Raw genomic sequence first — 17,818 nt, 5'->3', positions numbered from 1 at the left:
CTAGGCTGGGATCTCACTTCTCCATGGTTATTCAGCCTTTTGAAACCTCTATTTCCTCCATTTCCTCCCTTGCAGAATGGAATTATGATACTACTCGCCTCATAAGTTTGCTGTGAGCGTAAAGAGAGCATTTAATGTGGAGCCTGGCACATACTGAGCCTTCCAGAAGTCTTAGCTCCTCTACCATAGTGTTATTACTACCCTGTCCTCCAAAGGAGCTGGGAAATGCTACAGGGGAAGTATGGCGAGTCCTGATTCCTATTTCACAAAGAGGTGACGGGCCCAGAGGCTCTAAGTGACTTGCCCAAGATCGTAAGTGGTTGGCCAAGCTGCTAGAGCTCAGGATCCCCAGGTCAATATTGAGAAGGTCTGCTTTGCACCATGCCGCCTTCAGCACTGTTCACCATGTGGCCCAGGTTAGCTCCGGGGTCTTGAACCTGACAGAGAGAGGGAAGGCATTTAGAGAACCTCGTATCTGCTCTTTCTTAGCTTCTCTTGCCCAAAGCCCTACTGCTGGCCATCAGAGCCCCTCACCTGCCTGCTTTTCCTGAAGTTTGCAGTATATCAGATTTTGGACTCCGCAGGAGTCAGCTCACATGTACCCCAACCCAATCTGAATTCGTCTATGAGAAGTCTTCAATGAGCATAAGTCCCAAAGTCTCCTCTTGGAAATTCATTCTCAGGAGAAAAAACTTAATTTGTACATATTATTCATGTCTGTAATTTGAAGCTAGAACACTAAATTGAGAAAAATCACCTCCAAAAGTAACTGTGAAAAAAAGATGGTGCAATGGCCCCAGCATCCCGAGGCCCTAAGGGGCATTCTGTTGGGCTGCTGGTCACTGCCTGTTCCATTTTTTCTCTTTCAGGTACTGACACTCAGATCATTCTGAGTGTCTCCTTTCCTGATAGATTACACTAAGGCAAGGGCATAAACCAACAACTGTGATTACGTTGATCTTTGTATTTTACCTTTTGAAGTAGCTTTGGGCTTACTGAAGAGATGAAAAATAATAGAGCTCGCATAAACTCTACTCAGCTTCCCCCTTTGACATCTTGTATGACCACAATATAGTGATCAGAACTAATAAGTGAGTATCAGTACTGTTAACCAAACTACAGACTGCGTTCGATTTCACCAGTTTTTCCACTAACGTCCTTTCTGTCCCACAATCCTGTTTCTGATCCAGTTTCCCCACGTCGCATTTAGTCGTCCTGTCTCCTGGGTCTCTAACCTGTGACAGTTTCTCAGTCTCTCCTCTTTTTTCATGACCTTAACACTCTTGAGGAGAGTCAGGGATTTTGTAGAATGTCCCTCAGTTTGGGATACTCTGGCGTTTTCTCATGATTGGGTTGTGGTGACTTTTTTTCCCCCCCAATAATACCACAGTGGTGACATGACTCGATTACGTTTGAATTTAATGTTGGGCTCCACTCTGTGTCCCTCTGAAGCAGCAGGAGCAACTGGGATGAGACTTCCCTGGTTCTCAGGAAGTTCGCTGGTGCCCAGGCCCCAGTAAGCAATTCTCCCTCCCCGTGTCCCCCACCCCCCTGCGACCTGGGACATAAATGTCCTCTTGTTCCCTGTTATGTTTCTCTGTTGTTTCCACATGCCCAGTCCCCTAATTACTCTGTTATGTTACCTTGAGGATTTAGGATCTTTTTCTGAGGCGCCAACGGCAGCTGGAAAAACAAAAATGTCAAGCCTTCTTGAACACACACACTCAAATTATGTTTGTGACCACACAGCCTGTAAGTTGTATCAAACCTCATCTGACTTTAGAGAGGCCGCTAAAGTAGTTCCTACTTTTTTTTTTTATCTTGAGATGATGTCGATGGTAGTTACAGTGTCAATTTATATCCTCAGAAGAGAGCTAATTGGCCTCCAAATCACCAAAATTCATCTTTTAGGTGCTAACTAAAGTTTGAGATGCTGATGGGGTTTTATGAAGTGTGTTAATTCTGCAGGCTGTGAAGGTGATTGTCAGAGAGCCAGTGAAGTCCCCTACAGGAATTGGAGGTGTTTAGCAGTTTGATTTTTGTAGAGGATGTCGATACATTTTCTTTGGCTAATTTAGCGCGAAGAGCATCTAAAGGTAGCTGCAATGAAAGAACTTTTGCTAGCAGTGTTTGCCTTTTCCCACACACTAAAGAATTTTGAGTCTGATTGGGCTATTCATTCAGTCAGGAACATAGCATAGGCCAAAGGGAAAAATACATCCAGTCATACCTCTACCTGTCCTGCTCGATACCTGTGACATTGTGGCCAGGAGAGGGAAGATGAGTGTGGGGGTGGGCCAGTGTCAGGGAGGAAGACAGGAAGATCAGAGTGTGTGCTCAGTGCCACGGGGATGCAAAAGCAGAGGTGGGACACTGGACAGCATGTCTCTTAGTAACTGCCGACACCATTTCTGCTTTATTATAAGCTGACGTGAGCCAGGCTGATGCGAACACCTGCCCGAACCCAGCTGAGTCCTCCACCTGACTTCTGGGCTGTCCCCATCCAGGCATCAGGTCAGTCCCTTCACTGGGACCACTAGAAAACTGGCCCCTGAACTGGCTTCTAAGTTTTCCTCCCTTAAACGTCATTCAGGAGCGGCCTAAAACAACATGGGGAGTAATGCAAGGCGTCCTGCCGTGCTGCAGAGCGCTCCTTTCTGGCTCCTCCCCTTCCACTGATGAGTTCCCTCAGCTCTGTCCTCTGCACTTCAGCGTTTTCTCCTGATCATATGGGGCCAACACTGGGAGCCGGCGACCTGGAGCTGAAAGGAACCGAGGACACTTGGGAGGGCCTGTGTTCTCCCCCAGCCTTTCCCAAGAGTGTAAGAATGTATGACAACTTTTGTTAATTGCCTTAGAGGTTTGTTTTTTAGCACCGATATTTTCAGTTTTCTTGAAGATGTTTCCCTGTAGTGGATATTGGTATCGGTCTGTGGCTTCGTGGTCTTCATAAGTACATCTACCCAGGTTAATGGGGGAACTTTTTAAGAAACTTTTTTTTTTTCTATAAAAGGAAAGTCCTATATTAAAGTGGCACAATGCAAACTTTTAAAAGTTCATTGTATTTATAGAAATAACTGCAAACCACACGAAGATGCAAAGAAAACAAGCCCACTTCCACCTAACACCCAGTGGAGCTTCATGCCCACCCCACGCCCACTTGTGATGTGAGCTTTGACCTCCACCGCTCTGCTTTCCATACAAGGGACTGCAGGAGGTGCATGAGAATGAGGCAGTGTTTCTGATTTTCGTTAAAGTCAACCAAACCATTGTAGCTGATGGTAACTGTTTTCTGACTGATGGTTTGATCCCTTGAAAAGGTGCCCAGGGAGGAGTTTTGCTCAGGGTCCCTTCTGACAACGGGTTGGTTTGCAGAGTACCTCGGACACTTACACACTTAAGTAGATAACCGGCTCTTTTGAGCTCAAGCAGCTATGAACTCGATCATTCAGAACTGAATGTAGCTAATGAAATGAGTGACTGATGTGGAATAGTAGCTGTAATTTCTCTTTGTAAGTAAGAGAGGTAAAGTTGTCTGAGATTCGGTTTGTGAAGGTGTCACATCTTCTGCTGAGTTTGGAGTTTATCTTCTAGGCAGTGGCATGCTTTATAAAGCATTTTAAAGAGGACATGATGATGTCTTCGGTGACGTCCTCATGCCTGAACATCCTCATGTATTTATTGGCTTTGAATCTGGCCTGACTTTGGTCCAAACATTGGAGTGACCGTTTGATCTCCATTCACTTATAATGGACTATAAGAAACTCAAAAAAAGGTTAATATCAAATGTGACAATACCGTGTTTCCCCAAAAATAAGACTTAGCCAGACAATCAGGTCTCATGCGTCTTTTGGAGCAAAAATTAATATAAGACCCGGTCTTATTTTACTGTAAGATAAAACCGGGTATAATATAATATAATAATACCGGGTCTTTTTTTTACTATAAGACCGGGTATAATATAATATATGATATGATATATGATATATAATATAATACGTATTATAATACCGGGTCTAATATTAATTTTTACTCCAAAAGATGCATTAGAGCTGATTATCCGGCTATGTCTTATTTTCGGGGAAACACGGTAGCAAATGTATCTCTAGGTAGAGTGTTTTTTTTAAAATATAGATGAAGAATTAATCTTTAGCTTGTTTACAGGAAAGCACTTCCTGTTATAGGCCTATAATACCCATTGATGAGTTGAGTTTTTACCCTCTAAAGTGTCAACTCTCTGGTGCACTTTCAGCTCCCTAGGGCTCCAAAGAGTCTGTTTCAGAGAATTCTGAAATGTGAGGTTTTTGCAGACCCCAAGTACACCATGCTCATCTTAAGGTTGCCCTTATATTATGTGCACGTTCTGTGGTAGGAGTTAACAGAGTGTCCTCCTTTGGTTCAAGAATAATAATTACTGGTTAAGATCCCATCTTAATAAAATGCTACTTTGTCATAGCATTCTTTTAGCAGAATATATTTATTTCTGTCTCAGATGAGGGATCTATGTAAATATTTTTCTTTAATCTTGTAATGTTAGATCTACAAGGCAATCAGTTAACAATTAGTAACTGTCTTGAATTGGCTGGAAAATAAGAGCAGAGATGCTTTTGTGGCCGCGGAAGCTGAAGCTGAGTCAAGGACCCAGAGGTAAGAGGGTGACCTCTTGGAGGCTGTGACCTCTGACGGTGCAAACCCAGACCCAGTGCAGGGCACCTGCCCCCGCTCCTGGGCACTCTGCCACATGGTAGTGTTTTCCTCCATCTAAAAATAACCCTGGGGGATTTATGGAAATACCTGCTGGGACGCCCTATGTTGGACTTTGCAAATATGGGTACAGTGTAAACTCTGCAGTAGATTTAGATGGAAGGAAATCACTTACGTATATGACAAATGTTTCTATTAAATGAAATTTTAAACAAGGAACATGCACTTTGTGAATCCAGCCAAGTTTATTAAACTTAGGTTCTGTGTCTATTTCCAGGGTAAGCTAGTTTGGGGAAAAATTTTATTTATATTTATATTTTTATATATATATATATATATATATATATATATATATAAAATATATTTCATTTTTATACATATTTTTAATACACACACACAGAGGATGCCAAAAAAATGTATACACATTTTAAGAAAGAAATAAACTGTATTAAAATTACGTTGATGGTAACCACTTGAGCACCTCTTGTAATTGCAAAAGTCAAATGTGACTTGTATTCAACTTTTGTTATCGGTATATATTGAGTATTACAACTTTAATACAGTTTTTTCCTTTCTTAAAATGTGTATACATTTTTTTGGCACCCTCTGTATACACACACCACACACACACATACATACACTTGTACATAGCGGGAGTGCCAAAAAAATGTATACAAGTGGACACTTTGGTCAACGTTGCTCAAGCAGTAGTTCACTGTAATCAGAAGTCTGGACACTGATAGTAACCTCTTTGAGCACCTCTTGTAATTGCAGAAGTCAAACGTGACTTGTATTCATCTTTTGTTATCGATGTATATTGGGTATTACAATTTTAATACAGTTTTCCTTTCTTAAAATGTGTATATATTTGGCACCCTCTGTATATGTGTATATATAATTAATATTTAATACGTTTAAAAGAATATTTATGGTCTTCATAAGATATAGAAAATAATAACAAAAGCAACCTCAGCTTAAGAAACGGAGCGTGGGGCGGCGGGTTAGCTCAGTTGGTTAGAGCATGGTGTTCTTAACAACAAGGTTGCCGGTTCGATCCTTACGTGGGCCACTGTGAGCTGCGCCCTCCACAACTAGATTGAAACAACTACTTGACTTGGAGCTGATGGGTCCTGGAAAAATTCAGTTAAATAAATACGTTTAAAATAAATAAGTTTAAAAGAAAAGAAAGAAAGAAACAGAGCATTAACGAATGCCTTTGAAACCTTGTATACCTCTGTGCCTGATCCTATCCTCCCTGGATTTGTGTTTATCATCCCCTTACTTTTCTTAAATGTTTCAGTATGATCCCTAACATTTTATTAGTTGCATTTTCATGGTTTTGAGCCTTACAAAGCCTTGTCTGTTCAGTATATATAGTGTGCTGCACTTCCCCACCCCTCCTTGTAGGGAGCTACCCTATAGCAATCCATCCTGTAGGGGAAACTTGAGTTTCCTGGTTTCCTGTCTCAAACAAGATGGCTTTCATCTTCCTTGTTTTGTCCTGGCAAACATAAATTCCCAGGCATATACCTAGAAGCAGAACCACTGGCTTACTCAGTCATGTCAAGGGCTTCCCAGATGAATCACAATGGCCTTGCCAGTTTGGAAGCTTCTGCTAGCAGTGTGGAGAGTTTCCATTGCTCCATGTTCTTGCGCACACTTGATGGCATCAGGTTTCGGTTGTTTGGTCAACTTAGTAGGTTAAAGAAAGTGTTCTTGTAGCTATAATTTGCAATCCCAGTTTAAGTAGGTTGAGCATTCTTTCATGGCTATTGCCCATTTATATTTCCTCTTCTGTGAGAAGCCTGTTCATGAATTTTGCTCATTCTTCTATTAGATTATTGTTACTTTCTTTCTATAGCAGTTCCCTTTATCATCCAAGTATCTTTTTTGTCAGATATCTGATGTCAGTGTCTTCTCCCCCACCCCCATAATTTTCCCCATCTTAACTTTTTACTTTCTTTATGGTCTCTTTTGAAGAACAAAGGTTTTACATTTTAATGTGAATGAATTTATCTTTTCCCCTAGTGTTCGTACTTTTCTTATATTTTATCTTAGAAATTCTTCCCTGCCCTAAGGTCATAAGCATATTTCTTCATGTTTTCTTTTCACAGTTTGAAGATTAGGCCTTTTATACTCGAGAATCTTACTTCACCTGAAGTAATTTTGATGCATGGTATCTGATAGGACTCTACTTTCTTTTAATTTTTTCTAGATGTCCAGTTGTCCCAGCACTGCTTACTGATCATATCTATCCTCTTACACACCTCTTGACGTGCAGCACCACTCTTGTTATGTTTCAGGGTTCTGTATATGCACAGTCTGTTTCTGGGCACCCAGATATTTTCTCCTGGTCTCACATCGTACTAGTACCACATTATCTTAATAACCACAGCTTTACGTTACATGTTATCTGTTGAATCAAGGTCCCTTATATTATCTTTTTCTTAAATCCTACTTTTTTGGGCCTTCTCTGCCATATGAGTTTTATAATCTGCTTGTTGAGTTACACACACACACACACACACACACACACACACACACACCTGTTAGAATTTTTATCAGAATTGCAGTTTTTCTCTGGATCAGTTAGAGAGAACTTTTCTTTTCATTGAAGCATAATTTGCATACGGTAAAATACACAGAACCTAAATGCACAGTTCAGTGAATTTTTATAAATCTATACACCTGTGCAATCATTGCCTCACACAAGATACAGAATATTTCTAGGACCCCTTTCCATTTAGTCACCCCTTTCTCTCTGTAAGCACTGTTCTGATTTCTGTCACTATAGATTGCCTACTTTTGAACTACATATAAAGGGAAAATACAGTATGTATACGGTTTCTTTTGAGATTAGATTCATCCATGTTGTCAACTTTATCTGTTTATTCCTTTTTTGTTTACAAGTTTTATTCCACTGTATAAATGGGTACAGTAGGTAAAACTGAGCTCTTTCCTGTTTGGGGCTGTTATGAACACGCTGCTGTGCACATTCTCGTACAAGTCTTTTTGTGGATATTGGTATCTACAGAAGAGAAATGGAAACACTGAAGAAAGGAATTGTTGGGTAGCAGGATAAATACATGTGTACTTTTATTAAAAAAACAACAGATTTCCAAAGCGATGAGACCATTTTATATTCATTCCTTCCAGCAAAATATGCAGTTTCTAGTTGTTCATCCTCCCTAACATTTAGTGTTGTTGGTCTTTTTGATTGTAGCCATTCTAACAGGTGTGAAATGGCAATCTCATTGTGGCTTTGGTTTGTAGGAGTTTTTTTATATTCTGGATATGACCCCTTTGCCATATATATTATTGCAAATTTTTCTCCCAGTCTGGGACTTGCCTGTTCCTTTCCCTAATGGTGTCTTTCCATGGACACAATTTTTTAATTTTTATAAAATCCAATTTAACAACTTTTTCTTTTATGGTTAGTGCTTTTTGTATCCTAGGACATTATTATGAGGTCAGACAATTAAGTTCGCGAACTCATCCTAGAAAAACAGCTACATACGTCATTGCTGAATATCACTATGGTCACTTTCAAAGTACTTCCCTTGGGAAGCTATGTACTGACACCAGTGCCTAGTCTACCCTTCATAGCAATTTTGGAGCTCTTTTTCTGGACTGGCCATCAGAGCTGTCATCGTATTACCCTTGATGTCCTGAATGTCATCAAAAATATCTTCAATATTTCCTTTATCTTCAGGTAAAGAAGGAAGTCATTGGGGGCCAGATCAGGTGAATAGGGAGGGTATTCCAATACAGTTATTTGTTTACTAGCTAAAAACTCCCTCACAGACAGTGCCGTGTGAGCTGGTGCATTGTCGTGATGCAAGAGCCATGATTTATTGGCGAAAAGTTCAAGTCGTCTAACTTTTTCATGCAGCTTTTTCAGTGCTTCCAAATAGTAAACTTGGTTAACTGTTGGTCCAGTTGGTACAAATTCATAATGACTAATCCCTCTGACATCAAAATGTTTAGCAATATCTTTTTGACTCTTGATTTGGACTGACGGAACTTTTTTGGTCATAGAGAATTGGCTGACTTCCATTGTGCACTTTGACACTTTGTTTTAGGGAATACCCATGTTCCACCACCAGTGATACATGGCCCAGAATATCTTGCCTCTCCAAGACCAATAAGGCCTTGGCAAACTTCAGCTCTCCTTTGCTTTTGTTCATCAGTGAGCTCTTTCAGGACCAGTTTTGCACACACTTGTCTCATGCCAAGATTTTCAGTTAAGATTTTCATAACTATTTCTCTATAGATGTTTAACTGGTCTGCTATGCTTCTCATAGTCAGCCGACTATTTTGACACACGACTCGATGAATTGTGCAATGTTTTTGTCAGTTCTGCTCGTTACTGACTGCCCTGACCTCTCTTTATCACTGACGCTTTCTCTCCCCTCAGAAAAACGTTTAATCTATTTGTACACTGCCATTTTCTTCATGGCATTATCCCCATAAACTTGGACTAACATGTCCCTGATTTCACTTCCACTCTTGCCAAGTTTAACAAGAAATTTAATGGTTTGTTCGTTGTTTTAATTCAAGCTCAGACATTCTCAACAATAATGAACGCTACTCAGAAAGACACCGCCACACGTCGACATGAACACAGCTGTGAGACACTGATACACCAAGGTTATGAAACCTTACCGAGCTGTTTGTACAGTGCTGCCAATGTAAGCACAGTGGCAAGTTCGTGAACTTAATTGTCAGATCTGTATAATATTACTTGTTTATTTTTCTAGTCCTATTTTTTAAATGAGATTGGGACACTCTTGGGAAATGGAACAGTGCCTTATAAATTTTTTGGGGGGGACCTTTAGAGGTGCTTGTTGCATATGTAATATTATCGTTATTTAAACTATTGTTCATGAGTGTACTAATATTTTCCAATCTCTTTCCCTAACTAAATATGTATTTTATAATTTTGAGAAAAATGTAAAATATTGCTCTTTTACATTATAACCATGCTTTTAAGGTGACATTCCAACGGAAAGTTAGTTTAAATTTCAGATCAGTTTGAGATCACACAATAAAGTATGAACTTTACACCTTAACAAAATTTTATTTTTTTACCTTGTTAAAACCTCTCTGAATTCAGACTGTAGTAAGTTAGACTTAATGTTAATACAGGAAGGTATAGCCTAAAGTTATCTTTTTATGATTCATATTTTATCTAAGTAAATTTATCACGGGAACTATAATATATCACAAAGAAAATTTTCCATGGCTTAAAGGAATAAACCATTGTTGAAGTACCAGCATGTAGCTTTGTCAGCTTTCATTGACCTCTATGTAAGTCAGTTCCAGATACTTCAAAGTTTATAATACAGTATTGTTTGTAGTCACAATGAGGTGCATTAGCTCTCCAGGACTGCCTTACCTAGTAGTTCCAAGTGTGTGCCCTTAAACATGGCCCCAAATCCCCCAACCTCTGCTAACCACCATTCTCCTCTCTGTTTTTATGAGTTTGGCTTTTTTGGACTCCACATATAAGTGATATCATAGTATTTCTTTCTCTATCTGACATATTTCAATCAGCGTATGACCCTCTAGGTCCATCCATGTTGTCACAAATGGTAGAATTTCCTTCTTTTCTATGGCTGAATACTATTCCACTGTGTGTGTGTGTGTGTGTGTGTGTGTGTGTGTGTGTGTATCAACAGTGTTATCCATTCATCTGTCAGTGGAGACTTAGGTTGTTTCCATATCTTGGTTATTGTGAATAATGCTGCAGTAAACATGAGAGTACATATATCTCTTCAAACTCAAGAAACAGAATTGCTGGATTATATGGTGGTTCTATTTTTGTTTCTTTTGAGGAAACCTCACATTGTTATCCATAGTGGCTGCACCAATTTACATTCCCACCAACAATGTACAAGGGTTCCCTTATCTCCACATCCTCTCCAACACTGTTATCTTTTGTCTTCTTGATGATAGCCATTCTAACAGGTGTTTTCAATTGCATTTCCCTGACAATTAGTGATTTGAGCATATTTTCATATACCAGTTTGCTATTTCGATGTCTTCTCTGGAAAAATGTTTATTTAGTTTCTCTGCCCACGTTTTATCACATTGTTTGGTTTTTGTTGTTGTTATTGATTTGTATGAGTTCGTTATATATTTTGGAGGTTCAACCCTTATCTGACACATGGTTTACAAATATTTTCTCCCATTCCATAGGTTGCCTTTTTTATTTTGTTGATTCTTTTGCTGTGCAGAGCTTTTTAGTTCAATATAGTCCCAGTTGTTGATTTTTGCTTTAGTTGCTTGTGCTTTTGGTGTCACATCCAAAAAATCATCACCCAGCCGATCATCAAGGGGTCTCTTCCCTATGATTTTTTTCCCCCAGGAGTTTTATGGTATCAGTTATGTCTAAGTCTTTAATCCATTTTGAGTTAATTTTGGTGGTTGGTATAAGATAGGGGTCCAATTTCATTTTTCTGCATGCAGTTATCCAGTTTCCCCATCACCATTTGTTGAAGAGACAGCTCTTTTCCCGTTGAGTATTTTTGGCTCCCTTGTCAAATATTAGTTGACCATGTAAATGGAGATTATTTCTGGGCTCTCTATTCTGTTCCATTGAACTATGTGTCTGTTTTTATGCCAGTACCATACTTGTTTTAATGACTATAGCTTTGTAGTATAGTTTGAAACTAGAGTTCCTAAATGAGGAAGTTTGACACCTCTGGCTTTGTTCTTTTTCATAATTACTTTGACTGTTTGGGATCACTTGTGATTCCATACAGCTTTTAGGATTGTTTTTCTATTTCTGTAAAAAGTGCCATTGGAATTTTGATAGGGATTACATTGAATCTATAGATGGCTTTGGGTAATATGCATATTTTAACAATATTCTCCCAATCCATGAACGTGGATATCCATTTGTTTGCGTCTTCTTCAATTTCTTTTATCAAGGTATTCTTGTTTTCATTGTATAGGTCCTTCACTAAGTGGTTAATTTTATTCCTAAGTATTTATTGTTTTTGATGCTATTGTAAATAAATAAGATAGTTTTTAAAATTTCTTTTTCAGATGTTTTATGTAGAAACAACTAATTTCTGTATGTTGATTTTTATATCCTGCAACTTTACTGAATTTTTTTGATCAGTGCCAACAGTTTTGTTTTTTTGAGTCTTTAGGATTTTCTGTGTATAAGATCATAACATCTATCAATAATGACAGTGTTACTTCATTATTTCCCACTTGGATGCCTTTTATTTCTTTGTCTTGCATATTTTTCTAGCTAGTACTTCTAGTACCATGTTGAATAGGAGTGCTGAGATTGGGCACCTTGTTTTGTTCCTGATCTTAGAGGAAAGCTTTCAAATTTTCACTATTAAATATGTTAGCTGTTGGTTTGTCATATATGGTCCTTATTATGTTGAGGTATGTTCCTTTTATATACAACTTGTTGTTTGTTTTAATCATGAAAGGACATTGCATTTTGTCAAATGCTTCTTCTGCATTTATTGAGATAACCATATGATTGTATATTTTACTCTATTAATGTGGTGTATTGCATGTATTGATTTGTGCATGTTGAACCATCCTTGCATCCCAGGGATAACTCCAATTTGGTTATGATATCTAATCCCTTTAATGTGTTGTTAAGTTCTGTTTGCTAATATTTTGTTGAGAATTTCTGCATCTATATTCATCAGGGATATTGGTCTATCCTCACAAGTTTCCTTGTGGCGTCCTTATCTGGCTTTAGTGTCAACGTAATGTTAACCTTGTAAAATGAGTTTGGAAGTGTTCCCTCCTCTGCAGTTTTTTGGCATAGTTTGAGAAGGATTGGCATTCATTCTTCTTTAAATGTTTGGTAGGATCACCAGTGAGGCCATCTGGTCCTGGGCTTTTCTGTGTTGGGAGATTTTGATTACTTATTCAATCTCCTTAGTAATTACTGGTCTGTTCAGATTTTCTGTTTCTTCATGTTTCACACTTGGTATAGCATGTATTTTTAGGCATTTATTCCTTTCTTCCAGGTTATCCAATTTGTTGGCATATAATTAGTCATTGTAATCTCTTATAATCCTACGCATTTCTATAGTATCAGTTATAAACTCTTTCATTTCTCATTTTGAGTCTTCTCTCTTTTTATCTTAGCCAAAGATTTATCCATTTTCTTCATCTTTAAAAAAATAACAGTTCTTAGGTTCATTGATACTTTCTTTCCTTTTTTTGTTTTTTGGTCTCTCATTTATTTTTGCTCTAATCTTTGTTATTTCCTTCTTTCTACTAACTTGGGCTTCATTTATTCCTTTTTCTAGTTCCTTGAAGTATAAAGTTAGGTTGCTTATTTGAGATCTTTCCATTTTCTTGATATATTCATTTATGGCCATGTACTTCCCTCTCAAAACTGCTTTTCCTATATCCCGTTGGTTTTGGTATGTAATGTTTGCATTTTCGTTTCGTTTGAGATACTTTTTGATTTTACTTTTGATCTCTTTTGTTGTTCAGAAGTGTATTGCTTAATTTCCACATATTTATAGATTTTCTAGCTTTCCTCTTGTTGATTTCTAGTTTCATATCATTGTGGAAGGAAAAGATACTTGGTATGATTTCAGTCTACTCAAATTTGTTAAGACTTGTTTTGTGTCCTGTTATATTATCTGTCCTGGCACATGTATTCTGCTTCTGTTTGGATGGAATGTTTTATAAATGTCTGTTAAGTCCATTTGGTCTAATATATGGTTCAAGTCCATTGTTTCCTTTTGGATTTTATGTCTGGATGATCTATCCATTGCTGAAAGTGGGGTATTAAAGTCCCCTACTATTATTGTATTGTCATCTATTTTTTCTTCATATCTGTTTATATTTGCTTATTGTATTTATGTGCTTCGATGTCAGATGCATACATGTTTACGATTGTGGTATCGTCTTGATGAATTGATCCCTTTATCATTATGTAGTGCCCTTCTTCGTCTCTTACTTCTGTTTTTGGTGTAAAGTCTATTTTGTCTGCTATAAGTACAACTATCTCCACTTTCTTTTAGTTTCTACTTGCATGGAATATCTTTTTTCATCCTTCCACTTTGAGCCTATATGTCTTTAAAGCTGAAGCGAGTCTCTTGTAGGCAGCATATAGTTGTGTCTCTTTTCTTTTTTTAATCTATTGAGCCATCCTGTGCCTTTCAATTGGTAAGTTCAATCATTTACATTTAGAGCTATTATTGTCTTCTGATGTTTTCTAATGTCATTATATTTCTAATGTCTAATATTATTGACTCGTGATGTTACTAATGCCATCTTATTTTTTTCTGGATGTTTTGTATTTCCGTTGTTTCTTTTTTCTTCAGTTTCTACCTGCCTTTGTAAATTGGAGATTTTCCATGGCGGTATGCTCTGTCTCCCCATTATCTTCTGTTCATATGATCAAGGTTCTTGCTTTGTGGTACCATAAGGCTTACATAAGATGTATCAAAGATAAAACAGTAGTCCATTTTAAGCTGATAGCAACTTAACTTAGATCATCTACAAAAACTTCACACTTTTACTCCTCTCTTTTATATTTTTGATGTCATCATTTACCTCCTTTTATAATTGTATATTCATTAACACATTATAATAGCTATAGTTATTTTTAATGCTTTTTTCCTTTGATCTTTATACTATCATTGGTTAGCACCTTATTGTATTACATGTTTAGTTTTCTAAGTCTGTATATTTACCTTTACTGGTGTGTTGTATACTATTGTATGTTCTCATGTTGCTTATTAGCATCTTTTCATTTCAGCTCCTGTCAGCATCTCTTGCAGGGCAGATCTAGTGGTGGTGAACTCCTTCAGCTTTTGTTTGTCTGGGCAAGTCTTTGTTTCTCCCCCATTATCTGAAGGATAACTTTGTCAGGTAGAATATTCTTGGCTGGCAGTTTTTGTCTTTCAACACTCTGAATATGTCATTCTACTCTCTCTTGGCCTATAAGGGTTTCTGTTGAGAAATCTATTGGTAACTTCATTGGGTTTCTTTGTTTATAGATCACAGTGGTTCCCCCACTGCTGCTACTTCTAGAATTCTTTATGTTTGTTTTTTTGACAGTTTTATTATAATGTGCTTTGGAGAAGGTCTTTTTGCATTGAGATATTATAATAGGGTGATGTATTAGTTTCATGAACTTTGATATCTAGTTCTCTCCCCAGGTTTGGAAAATTATTAGCTGTTATTTCTTTAAATAAAATTTCCACTCCCTGTCCATCTCTTCTACTTCTGGAATCCAGATTATTCTAATATTTGTTTTTTTGTTTGTTTTTCGATGGAATCCCATTGATCATGTAGACTTTCTTCACTCTTTTCATTCTTTTTTTCTTTGTTCTCCCCTAGCTGGGTTATTGCAAAATTCCTAACCTCTAACTAACTTACTCTATCTTCCATATGCTTTACTGCAGATGCTCTGTTGCATTTTTCATTTCACTCATTGAGTTTTTTAGCCCCAGAATTTGGTTCTTTTTTTATAATTTCTGCCTATCTGGTAAAAATTTCATTTTGATCATGTATTTTTTTAAGGTTTTGTTGAATTATGTTTTTGAGTTTTCTTGTAACTCATTGAGTTTCTTCGAAACAGCCATTTTGAATTCTTTATCAGCTAGATCACAAATTTCATGCCTTTGGACTCAGTGGAGAATTACTTTCTTTTTGTGATGGCGTGTTTTCTTGATTTTTCACATTCCTTATAAATTTGCGTTATTGCTTTCATATTTGATGTAGCAGACACCGCCTAAATCTTTGCCAGTTGCCTTCGTTGAGGTATTCTATTTGATGGTGTTATTTGTTTTTTTGTTTTTTTATTTTTTTATTTTTTATTAGTTTCAGGTGCACAAGACAAAGCAAAACTTAGACGTTTATCATTTATATCCCTCACACTGTGTGAACCCCCCTCCCCACATCCACTATCCCTCTGTACGTTCCCCAAATTAATTTTCAAACCCCCATGACCATCTTGTGGTTACCGACTATTTTTCAAAACCTCTCACCTTCCCCTTATCCCCACCCCCTGCCCCTCTAGCAACCTTCTGTTTATCCTCCATGTTTCCAAAACTGTCTCTGATTAGTTCATTCACTTATTCTTTTCTTTAGATTCCGCATATAAGTGAGATCATATGGTATTTGTCTTTCTCTTTCTGACTTATTTCACTTAACATAATGTTCTCTAGGTCCATCCATGTTGTTGCAAATGGTAAGATTTCTTTCTTCTTTATAGCTGCGTAATACTCCATTGTATAAATGTACCACAGTTTCTTAATCCAGTCATCTACTGATGGGCATTTCGGTTGTTTCCAGGTCTTGGCTATTGTGTATAGTGCTGCAATAAACATAGGGGTGCATAAATTTGGGTTTTCTCCATCAGTATATGCGTACACCTGCTCCGTTCTTCTTGCTCCCTCTTGTGGCTAAATTCTTAACCTTTTATGTCTTCTCTGGTTCTTCCAACTTACTTCTGGCTACTGGAAACCTCTCTTTTGTTTTCCAGAAGGTGATGCTATAGTTCAAGTTTGCGATTTCTCCCTTGCACACTGACTGAGGCCTGTTTTATGAGTGGGCTTCCTATCTACCAGCATCCCTGTCATGCTGTACACGAGGAGTTGGCTGCAGAGTGTGTGTTCAGGGGGCAGGGGGGCGGTCAGTACTCAGGCATTGCGGCTGCTTGCAGACCCAGTAGGGAGATCCCTGGGTGTTATATTTCCAGAGGCTGTGGGTGGACCTCCTGCTGTACATCGTCCCTTTAATGCCCTTCAAGATTCTTATCTGCCTCTTTCCCCATCTCCTCTCTCCCCCCGAGTCTTAAAGGTCCTGCCTCAGCATTCTGGGTCCTGATGGAGACAAATGGGTTTCTCCAGCTGCATCCTGCACAGCTGGGGGAGCCAGACACTCACTCACTGCTATCTTTTTCCTCCACTGGAGAGGTTGTCACAGCTGGCTAGATCAGCCCTTGGGGGCTGCGGTCCTGGGGAAGTTTCTCTTACTGCTGCCTCTGTTGTGACCAAATTCCTACTTTTTGTTTTTGTTTTGTTGCTCCAATAGCATGCTGGAATCTCCCCTCAGGAAATCTGGACTTCCACACATTTTCTCTCATGTCTGTATATCTGCCCAGGTCAGCATTCTCCAGGTTTTTTGCCAGCCAAGGTGAGAGGGGTCTGGGCAGCTTTGCTGGCTCCACTGGTTCCGCTGCCCATAGCGAGTTCTATCTGCCTATCACTGGATGTCCAGGGGGGTGAGACTCCCCCTGGGTCCCTTGGTGTGTGGTGTTAGATCCCACAACACCCACCAGGGTGCTTTAGTTTGTGGATGGATGTCTAATTTGTTGTTAAAAATGGGGAGATACAAAGGAGGAACATCTTACGTCACCACGATGCTGACATCACTGTCCTGCTTTTTATAAATTACAATTTTCTGATGAAAGCAGCTTCCTTATTTAAAGGCCTGTAGTAGGAAACTTATCTTTAGCAAGACTTGAGTAAGTGTAGTTACTAAGTAATGAAACAATATTGCATTTTTTTAAAATATTATAGAATTATGAGTTTTTAATAAACCAAATAAATGCTTTTCTTACAACTCCCTTTTCTCTCTTCCCTTCTTCTCTGTTCCCCCCAGTATTTAGACTAAATATGAGGTGTTTGATTCTTTCCATATACAGTTGATGCTTAAACAATGCAGGTTTGAACTGTGTGGGTCCACTTATATGTGGATTTTTTTCAGTTGACCCGCACAGTTCAGTTGACCTACTCAGTTCAATTGACCCATGCAGTTCAAACCCGCGTTGTTCAAGGGTCAGCTGGTGGTTGGGAATCCGTTTATGCTGAGGGCCGATTTAAGGTATATGTAGGTTTTCAACTGCACTGGCAGTGGGTGCCCCAGCCCACTCATTGTTCAAGGATTGGCTGTATTCTGCAAATGTGTTTCATGTATCCCTATGCTAAGTAAAGACAGGCTAGAATTATGGACAGTATATTTTTAAAAAATTACATAGAGAAGCTTGGTTTTCAGTACCTGAAACTTGTTTCTCTATTCCTTCTGCAAAGCAAGCAATACGATTCACATATTAAACAGTAGAATCACTCTAGTCTGCCGTTTTAAAAGACAGCTCTTATTGACC

General features: G+C 38.4%; 1 protein-coding gene across 5 annotated transcripts in view; it reads left to right on the top strand.

Annotated features, from left to right (window-relative positions):
- The window catches only part of TGFBRAP1 (transforming growth factor beta receptor associated protein 1), a 68,311-nt gene that overhangs the window by 10,413 nt on the left and 40,080 nt on the right, over nt 1-17,818 (top strand). Inside the window, exon 2 of one of the 5 annotated variants that reach the window (XM_074332479.1) lies at nt 2,427-2,514. The exons of the other annotated variants lie outside the window; for them this stretch is intronic. The gene's annotated coding sequence lies outside the window, so the exon portion shown is untranslated. The remainder of the gene's footprint in view (nt 1-2,426; nt 2,515-17,818) is intronic. 5 annotated transcript variants of the gene reach the window in all.

The sequence above is a fragment of the Rhinolophus sinicus genome, linkage group LG05 (genome assembly GCF_036562045.2).
Source record: "Rhinolophus sinicus isolate RSC01 linkage group LG05, ASM3656204v1, whole genome shotgun sequence".
Taxonomy (NCBI): Eukaryota; Metazoa; Chordata; class Mammalia; order Chiroptera; family Rhinolophidae; genus Rhinolophus; species Rhinolophus sinicus.
The sequence above is the reverse complement of the archived record's forward strand: the minus strand, read 5'-3'. Positions and strand labels throughout refer to the sequence as shown.